This window comes from Eurypyga helias, unplaced genomic scaffold (assembly GCF_000690775.1).
Source record: "Eurypyga helias isolate BGI_N326 unplaced genomic scaffold, ASM69077v1 scaffold7914, whole genome shotgun sequence".
In the NCBI taxonomy this organism is placed as follows: Eukaryota; Metazoa; Chordata; class Aves; order Eurypygiformes; family Eurypygidae; genus Eurypyga; species Eurypyga helias.
Genome location: NW_010246758.1, coordinates 42,148 through 51,923, shown reverse-complemented (window position 1 = coordinate 51,923; position 9,776 = coordinate 42,148).

The window sequence follows — 9,776 nt, the reverse complement described above, 5'->3', positions numbered from 1 at the left end:
AATAGGTTGTACTATTTTAACCTGGCTTTGACCTAACCTGGAACAGTCAAAACTGGCATTTGAGGTAGTGAGCAAATGTGTTTTGATGTGCCGAGTCAACTGCACTTGCTGTTCAGCAGCTGCCGAGAGCAACCTGTGTCTGTCTTGTCCTATGGAGGGGTGGGAGGGCCACACAGGCCCCAGCACTGGCCTGGTACCAGGCGAGTCTCTGTAATTCCCTGTAACAGGGCCTGAAGGAAGCAAGGAATTACTTTGCCCTTAAATTGAAGATTAATGTGATTTTTTTTTTTCTGGGACAGAAAACATTGCTTGTTTTCTGGAAGGATAATGTGTCCACTGAAACAGGATTATATTTACATTATTATTGCAGGGCCATCTGTGAAATAGGCTTTCTGTACTACAGTAAAGAGCTGTGACCCCTCACAGCGTTATCTTTTAAGCTGCATGCTAAACCCACGGGGGGCTTACAGCTCAAAGCTAATGGGGATTTAACTTCTCACTGAAAGGAATTTGAAGCCTAACCCTATTTAGATGCTCTTTACTCTCATTGATTAAATGCCCAGTCACTGCAAGGAACCTAATGGAATCATAACTATATGAATTTTCCATCTGACAAAATGGATGCTGGGGGACACTCCATGCAATATTTATTAGGAATGGTTGATCAATGAGGTTGATTTTAAAATAACATTTTAAATCAAAATGTCAATTCAAAGTACTACTTTGTTTGCAGAGGAAGAAATGAATTTGGGTGAGAACGTACTTTTCAGACCACTCTGCAAAACCATTCCATAGGAAAAAGTTCAGTTTCCTTATTGTGATCTTTAGGATTTTTATGAGGATTTTTACTGCTTCCCTTGTTCCTGTGGTCACTAATTAATTTCTGAGATCCCAAGTGCAGAACAGTTTTAAATGATGCTATTTAAAAACAATAAACCTGCCAAAACTCAAATATTTTCACCCCCAAATAGCATTATGAACTGGAGTTCCAGGAGGACCGTATTCCATTATGGATCACTGGCATTTTTTTAAGATACAGTAACTACAGCTTCTTGGAGATGAGAATAGAAAAGCTGTCATTTTGGTAAGGAGACTCTGAGCTGCAAAGAGCAGCACATGATGCCATGGTCCTATGCCAACAGTTAGGTTTCAGTCCTGAGATCTTTGGGTGCTGCAATTCTGAGAATTTCCTGTGTTCCAAGTGCTGGTGCTTTCTGAATACCTTTTAACAGGTGCTAATGACTAATGTGCTTGTTCTTTAATTGTTGTAGGGTTTTTTTTAGGGTTTTCGTGGTTTATTCCTGGAGAAAACCCTTAATCCCTAGGAGGAAGGAGCTCCATTCAAATGCAAGCCCAAGCACTGAGGCACAAGGATGTGGTGTGGAGACAAACCTGATTCCAGGTCTGCCGCTTACCTGCTGGGTCGTGTTGCAAATGTTTTCAGGTGGAGAAGAGGCAGTTTGGGACTGTATTTAGACTTCAGAACCAGAAAAAGTTGGGTTTGAGCTATCATTATGACACACAGAAATAAATAAAAGTATAGTTGCTGTGTTATGCCCATATCTGATAAAAAAACCTCATCCCACTTCCCAGTGATTGATTTAGGGACCTCATTGGATTGGTCTTTCCTTTTTTTTCTTAGTTATATAGAAGTCTTAAGGCTATTGTACAGATTTTCTAATGTCATGTTGGAGAAGCTGTTGTGCTTCTCCGGTTGAACTGTGATGGTGCAGCAGCATGGAGGTTATAGTGCTTGACAGAGAGAAGTGGTTCTTGTGGGCTGGCAGTGTAGAACTGCCTGAATGCTTCTCCAAATTTACCTACTCAGTCATTCCCAGTTTAAATGAGAAGGGGAGAGAGAGGCAGGCAGATGGGCACTCATAGGAATTTTCAGTCCAAGTTGATGAACTTGGTGGTGTTCACATTGTGTTTATCTATCTACCTACCTGTGTTTGCATGTATCTGTGTTTTGCAGGTATGTCGTTAGGCGAATGCATGCTCCGAGTTTGTTCATTTTGAAAGTTCTTGGTGTTGTTCAGTGAAGAATGAAAACAATGCTATTTGAAATTTTGGAAGCGATTGCAGCCCTGCTGTTCAAAATAAATCCTGGGGATCTTGAAAGGTCTTCAAGGTCTTCCACAGGGAGAAGACTGTAGACATTATGAATCCAGTTTCCACTGGCACTGGGATCTCTTTGGATTGTTTAAAAATAAAAAATCATAAAGGAGTAGAAATTAAGTTTAGTGCTGAGAACCCTGTCGCTGACTTACTGCGTGACTTTGAGGAAAGCATTTTAACTTGCCTGTGTCAGTTTAGCCATCTGTAAAACAGGTACAGTCATACACAGCATAATAATTTCCCTCAGTGAGTGCCATTTTCAGTCTATCCTGTACTACTTAATGATTTGTGTGACTGCTGAAATAACAGCATGCTCTAAAACCGTAATGCCCTTATGTATTTTTCACATAATCACTAGTGGTTGAAATATTTGTTCTGACACTTGAGATTACTCATGTAAATAGAAAAATTAGAGCATGCTGGTGATGCCAGACACCTTGAATTCCATCTGAGTGTGTGGGTGATTTGGAGCAGGATCTATAAATACTAACAGAGAGGGGGAAACAACAAGCATGAGCGGCATATGAGAAATTCTGATTCACCTTATTCCAGAGATTTAGATAAAAGACTTTAAAATACATCAGTCTTGAGTAGGAGATGGTCCTTAGGAAGCTGAGTACTGCAAGTCCACTGAAGAAATGTATTTTGCTCCATTTCCATGCTTTACGTGAAGCCACATTTTTCTGTTGTGCTTTGAGTAGAGTTACAAGGAATATGATGACCTAGTCCTAATACCATGGGACTAAACCCTCTTTTTTAAAAAGAAAAGTAACTTACAAAGCATTCTGCCTTGGAGAGAACCAGAAGCTCCAGTTTGATTATCAGTGAGTGACTCACAGGTCCACAATGCTTTTGTTCAAAATGTGACTGCTAATTCCCATGTTCAGCTCCCAAATTGCCTGTTTCAGATGTTTTCCACTTCCATTATGAAAGATTTGCTTAGTTCTAATTGTAGAGTTCATAATGTCACGTAACAATGTAGCAGATGAGCTGTGTCACATTTTACATAAAGATATAGTAAGTTATATAGCTGCTGCTTGCAGGTTTTGACAGTAGTCTTCCTGAATTTTTAGTCTGTTGGATAAGGGAGACTCGTGCAATATAGCTGCTCCCTGCTCTCCACTGAGTTGTGTTTCTTTCGCTCTTCAGGATAGTGCCGGTGTCTCCTTCTAGATGAAGCTGTAAGCATCTCCTTTTCAACCATACATTGTACTTCTGGGGTTTACAGAATATTTACAAGTTAAATTTGTTTTTCAAATTACGAAGAGAGACATACCTCTGCATTTAATTTGGGAAGCATGTAACGTTTTTTGAAGGCAGATGAACAGTTTATGGGACCTTGCCACTAGAATGTATGCATTTATCGTTAGTGACGTGTCAAGAACCAGAACTGAATACATCTAATTTATTGAAACAGAAACTTTGAAATTTAAAAGAAACTAAATCACTTGAAGGGAACTGTAACACATTCAGTGTAGTAGGTATAAGTAATGGAAATTATGATGGGAATATGAGGAACATCAACTGTAAAGACTCTGTCTTTAGTTTATTATGAATTTGCCAGTTTGAAATTTTTGTATACCAGATTACTGACAACCTGTGACTGGTGTTGGTCACTCCATCAGCTCAAGTGCTGGTGTGTGTCATGTATTTAGAGCTCTGAGCCAAGCAGTCATCCAGCCTAGGGTTTGACTATGATCCTGTGTGACAGAAGTTCACATTTGTTTAGTTTCTGTTAAGCTATTTTGGACAGACAGAAGATCTCACCGCAGCATTGAAACTGTCCTTGCTGCTTCCTTGGGTGTGTGTGCTGTTAGCCTCAAAGATGGACTTTGTTCATAGAACCCGGTAATGTAACTCACAGAGGAGCTGAAAGGGGATGGTGAGCAGTGACCAGCTCCAGGTGACAGCAGGGAGGAGTGGATGGGAAATGCTGGAAGTGAAGCTTTCAGGCTGTCTCATAATGACTGGAGGGGAGTAGGGTGTGTGTTTTGCTCATGCTTGTGCTATATGGAGTATAAAACCATGGCTTTGTGGAGAAATGAACATTGATTAATATTCTCTAGGTTTTGCAGTTGACAAAATTGATACGCTGTGTAAGATAAGACTCAGGAAGAGTTGAACCAAGTTCTTACTATGGGCAGGACATCAGGCCTAGGGAATCAGTGGCTGAATCAGCTCACATCACAGGCAAAGTCTCAGGAAAAGTAACTTTCTGAAGCTTTTTTGGTGTTAACGGAAGCATGGAATGGCCTGGGAATGTAGTCTCCAGCTCCATAAGTACTGAAGTCAGGGTGGAAAAAGAAGGTTCCTGGTGCAGGTGGAAAGGAGAAGACATCCGCAGGGGCTGCCCATGTCTCCTGCCAAGACTCGCCACTGAGTTTCCTCCTACAGTTTCTTGACTTCTAAGACATCTTTGGTGGCAAGTTATATTTTTGAGACCTGCAGTGGGTAACCCAGTGTGTCTGGTCACTGTGCCCTGTTGAGGTTATCAAAACCATGAGATTTCACAGACTACACCGTTGCATGGCTTCCTTAGAGCAGCCCGTTTTCTCCCATGTGATGGGGGCCTGGACATGCTGATCCCTCATTCTGCTGACTGGACCACAAGTGTCTTTACCTCATTGACAAATAAATTCCCTTAGCCATAAACTGCTGATTGCAAGGTGCTTTGACAGGAGCTGCCTTCAATTTTTTGGGTGCAAGCATGTGGTGGTGCTTGCAGCACTACCTTTTTGATACAAACAGCTGCTAACTTAAAGGAACACAATAAAGTGTTCTTTATATTTTTAAAATATGATTCCTGGTCTTTTTCACCCAGCCTTACTGAAAGCTCGTACCCAACTTAAAGACTGGTTGCTTACCAGCAGCCTTTCTGCACTAATTGCTAAGGTCATCTGTTCAGGTAAACTTTATCTGAAAGGTGTGTTTGTCTCCTGAAGTTTTTCTTTCAAAACACTCATTCATCTCTTCCAAATAAAAAGTGTATGTGCATACACTGCATGTATTTTTTAAAAGGATTTAAAAAACCCTACAGTTCAGATCCAAGACTATCTCTTTAAGGGTTGAAGCAACATACACTGAAGTCAGCCAAATTAATTTTAAACCAGCAGAAAATGGTAAATTCAACTTAGCACAGTGTGAGAAATGGCCAAAGCATAAAGTGGATTTGTATTCTCACAAGGTGTTTATTTTAACTAATTTGTATCATTTCCCAGAGGTGGAGATCCGATGCTCTTGGCAGATCAAGGGGTTTACAGTTTCAAATCCCTTTCAGCACAGAGGAAAGCAGATGATGTTAATGGATGTTAAATGTCTGATCGTAGTAACAGATGTCTCTGTAGGAAATGGAGTGGAAACACACACAAGCAGGGTTGTTGACTGGTTTTTGGTTTATGCCCACATTAAAGCTGTTGAAAGGGTCACGCAACACATCTTCATAGGTGATCTGATTTGTAAACTCTTTTCTTCAGGTATTTGGGTCTTAGTATCAATGATGGCACCAACAGCTGGACAGATTCTCACCTGATTTTTATACACGTGTCTTCACTGTGGGGTGTGAAATTTGCTTGAGTTTAGTGGGAACTTGGTCTCTAATATAAAACCTAGCAGGCAAATTCTGGTATCAGGATAGTGAATAATTTTAATACAGTAGACCTTTCTCCAGCTCTGTTAATCTTGGCTTAATTGACAGTAGTGTAAAATACTCGGGATATATGTTGGCATTGCTTGGCACAGTTTATAAATTTTATGGCAAGAGTTCTTTCAGTTACAACTAGCATTGAAATAATTTGGGGTGTTTTGGTTTGTGCCTTACCAAAACATCTAGACTGTAAATACATTGTTTTAATGTTTAATCAAGCAAAACGACATAACCATGCTGAGTGATTGATGTGCTTAGCTGATGGTCCCGTCTGAAGGCCACATAGCCAGAGTGATTACTTCTAGGATTTGCTACAATCCACTTTTTCTTGGGACAGTATCACTTCAGCAGCTGTTAGATGGCTCCGAGTTGTTAACTTGGACTTGGAGTGGTCATATCTACAACTTCAGAAGTGTTGGTCTTTGTTTGTTTTGTCCTTTCCAGGTGGGAACTGCATACTTGTAGGTTGGGTCTCCTCTAGTTCTGCATTAGCAGCTCTTCTCAAACTAACCAAGAATCATTTATGCAGAAAAAATTTTGTATGCCATGCTGCCCACCAGACCCTTGCAGCTGGTGTACTTGCTTCAGCACAGATGAGTCAAACAGCCTCTTCATGCTGAATAAGCTGATAAAAGCAATTGGCCTCTTCATGGTCAGTCTGTGGGCTGAAGCGACTCCAAAGGTGGAGTCCTACATGCAGTCTTAAAACATCTTAAGTATGGTGGAGGACTTCCCTAGCTCCTCTTCTTTGGGCCATGTTTCACCCTGGCAGAAACCAGGCCAGATGAAGATGGATTTATGGGAACTTTGGAACACTTGTCTTTTTTGGGTATAGGTAGCAGCAACTTAATGTGCATCCATTGAAAATAGCCTCAGGAAATTTCTGGGTGATGTTTTCTAATTACGTTTGGTAGTTGTATCTAAGTATGTACTTAGGAGAGAATGAATGCATAGAGGAGACTGCTTTTCCTCTGCAAAGGGGAATTCCTTGATCATCTTTCTTTGAGCAGAGTCAGGCATGTTTTCCCTTTTGCTTTCATATTGTAAACCTACGCATCCTGTCCTCATAGTAACGAAAGAGCTTTGCTCGGCAGTGCTGGCTTCTCTTCAGTGGTCTTTGTCCTCCCTCCTAGGAAACAGTTTGGATGTGTCAGAAGAGTCCCAGTTCTTCAGAACTGCGTCTGGCCAAGAACCTGACCAAGTTGGTCTGCAGGATTTCTCTTGTTAAAAGCCTGATTCTTTCCCCCCAGAAAACCAAAGTCATCCGTGAACAGTAACAAAGAATTAATTGTGGAGACTTGGGACTTGGCAGGAGTGCCTATAAATGAAGGGCTTTTTGGAAGCTACATTGCCAGTCTTGCAGATCAAAAAATAAATGCAAAGTATTTCAGCGTGTATCAGTGGATTAATTCATTTGATTGCCACTTGCCTTCCTCTTCTCTTTGCGGGGAGGGGTGCTCCGGAGATTGGAATTTTAATTGCTTGACCGCAGTTTCTAATTAGTGGTGCACCAAAAGGGCACGGATCATTAATTAGTACTGAATATAAAGATCTCTGATGTTGAGCTATAGCATCAAATGGTTGAGTTTAGACAACCCTCGACTGAAATTGCAGTCTATCAGTAAATTGAGTTATAATAATGAAATGGTTAGAAATTTTTCTCAGTTCTTGCATGTTGGTTTCTGTGTTTGCAGAGTACATTTTGGTGGTCTTAAAGTATTTTTATATAAAGAGATGTTTAGTAGTTGTATTTATATTATGCATATGTATCTATCTTGGAAGTGTATATATACATGCCTATGGAATAGTTATGTATAACTGAGTTGTTATACAATGGCATGCCTTATTTAATTTTATTAAATGTCTAGGAGTTTTAATTCATTAAGTAGTTTCATTGGCAATATATAAAAACAGTGTTCTCTACAGCCACTTTCTTTTTCAGTTGGTACATGGATTTGTGCTGCTGTATCCAAAGGCAAATCTAGCTCTTGAGTGTAATGGTCTGAGAACAGAATATTATCCACATTATTAATTTAATGTCCAAGAGTCTGTATCGTATTTTTTCTTGATGATGAAAGTGAATTGTATAACTGCAGTTATACATTAACATTGCTGCATTCAAGATTCTCAGATAGTGCAGTGTGGAATAGGAGTATGCCTATAATACATACCGGTATCAGTTTGTTTTCTACTAGGTGGATTGAGAACTGGTTAAGGGACAGACTGCAAATTGTAGACACGTGTGGGGTCACCATAAATTGTGCTGTGTTTAGTAGGGTGACTGGTGCATTTGTATAAAACAGAGTATTCTGCAGTATCCACATACAGAGGTTAGGGGTAAATAAGAAATAATTGCTGATAAAACTTGTGAATCATCTGAACATCATGTGCCTTTTTCCCTCTAAATTCATAAACTGGACTTTTTTTATGGACATGTAATTATGGATGTTGATGGGGTAAATGGAAAACAGTGGCTCTGAAATGTAAATAATACAAAAATGTATATAAGTGGATCAAATTCTGCCACCTGTTCCACTCCCATATTGCATTTGTGCATTTATGTGTATCCATTTGGGGGCTTTTAAAATACGAAACACACCTGAATATGCAAAAGCCTTAAAGTCTAGTTTGTAAAACCCAGCAGAATTCAGCAATGAATCTAGAGAGCTGTTTGTATTTAGTGGGAAGTAATTAGTAGAAAATCACTAACTTTTTTTTTTTAACAGAAAACCTGTATTCACTTTATTTTTTGATTCTCCTTTAGAATTTTGTAGGAAGATGGTGTTCAGCAGTTTAGCAGTATGTTATGGGTATTTATCCATGTAAGTCTTAGGGGCTGAGCAACCATCTCCTGTTGAGAGTCAGTAGGAACAAGATGTCTGGGAGTGCAGAAATTGGCAAGGGTTTTCGTAGGACATTTTTCCTCAAGGTAATTTTATTGGCTTTTGCTGTGTTTTGAGACTCAGTTTGTGGAAAGAGCGTTGTGTTTCTTCTCTTTCCTCCTGCTCCTGCTTCCTCTTTCACAGGAGTTTCTGAAACAGTGCAGCTGCCTGCCATGAATTCACTGGTGCGTTGCATGGAAACTTGGCTTCTTGGCACATGGAAGAGGACAGCTCTTTTCTTCTGTCGCCATCTCTGGGGAATTAAATTCACATTTTGTGTTCCTGCTTAAGTTGAGAGCCAAATTTTTCACTTCAGCTTCCTTCCTCGCTCTGCCCCTCTTTCCTTAATTAAAAGATGCTCAGGTCGAATGCATATAGCTACAGCTGGAAAAGGATGAAAATAGCACAGATGAAATAGCTACACTGGTGAGACCTGGACCTTTATTTAGCATCACATTTTCTGGCACGTCACGGTAAAGGATTTCAAAAACTTACTGGATTCATTTTTTTCAACAGATTAATTGATAATCTCTAATTTTAAAGGGAACAAAATTTTGTTTTCAGTCAAACATGACTTTACAGCTTTAACTGTTCTTCTCATCTCAGTGAATGACAAAGTCATGTTTGTTCAATATAAACAGGAATAGATTTGCCACATCTGTGTGTGTTCAGTCTCTCTGTTTCCCAAAGGCTATGAGTACACCCAAACTGAGATGCTGACTGCTAAAACCAATATCTATATGGCACTGGCTAAAACTTGTTTTTGACACCTTTGAAAGTCAGGTCATTTATGGAATGTCCAAGGATGAACATTGTTTTTGAGAGTTAGGTGACACGGGTTTTTAGAGAATGGGCTCCAGGCAGGTGTCTAGAAAAAGATCAAAAAATCAGTCTCAGTACCTTTTGCCTTAAATAGTTTTTGGAAGCCTGATAGAATCTTGTGCCAGCCCTTCCTTGAGCAGGGAATAAATTAATTTCAAAAATTACTCAGAATAGTATGGGACAAAGAAATCAAACCAGCACTGTTGGGCAGGACAGCATTTCAGACAAATTAAAAATTAACCTTCTCACAGAGGAATGTCCTGTAAAATACCTAAACACAGAAGTCCTTAGTATTGAGGTTAACAGATTTT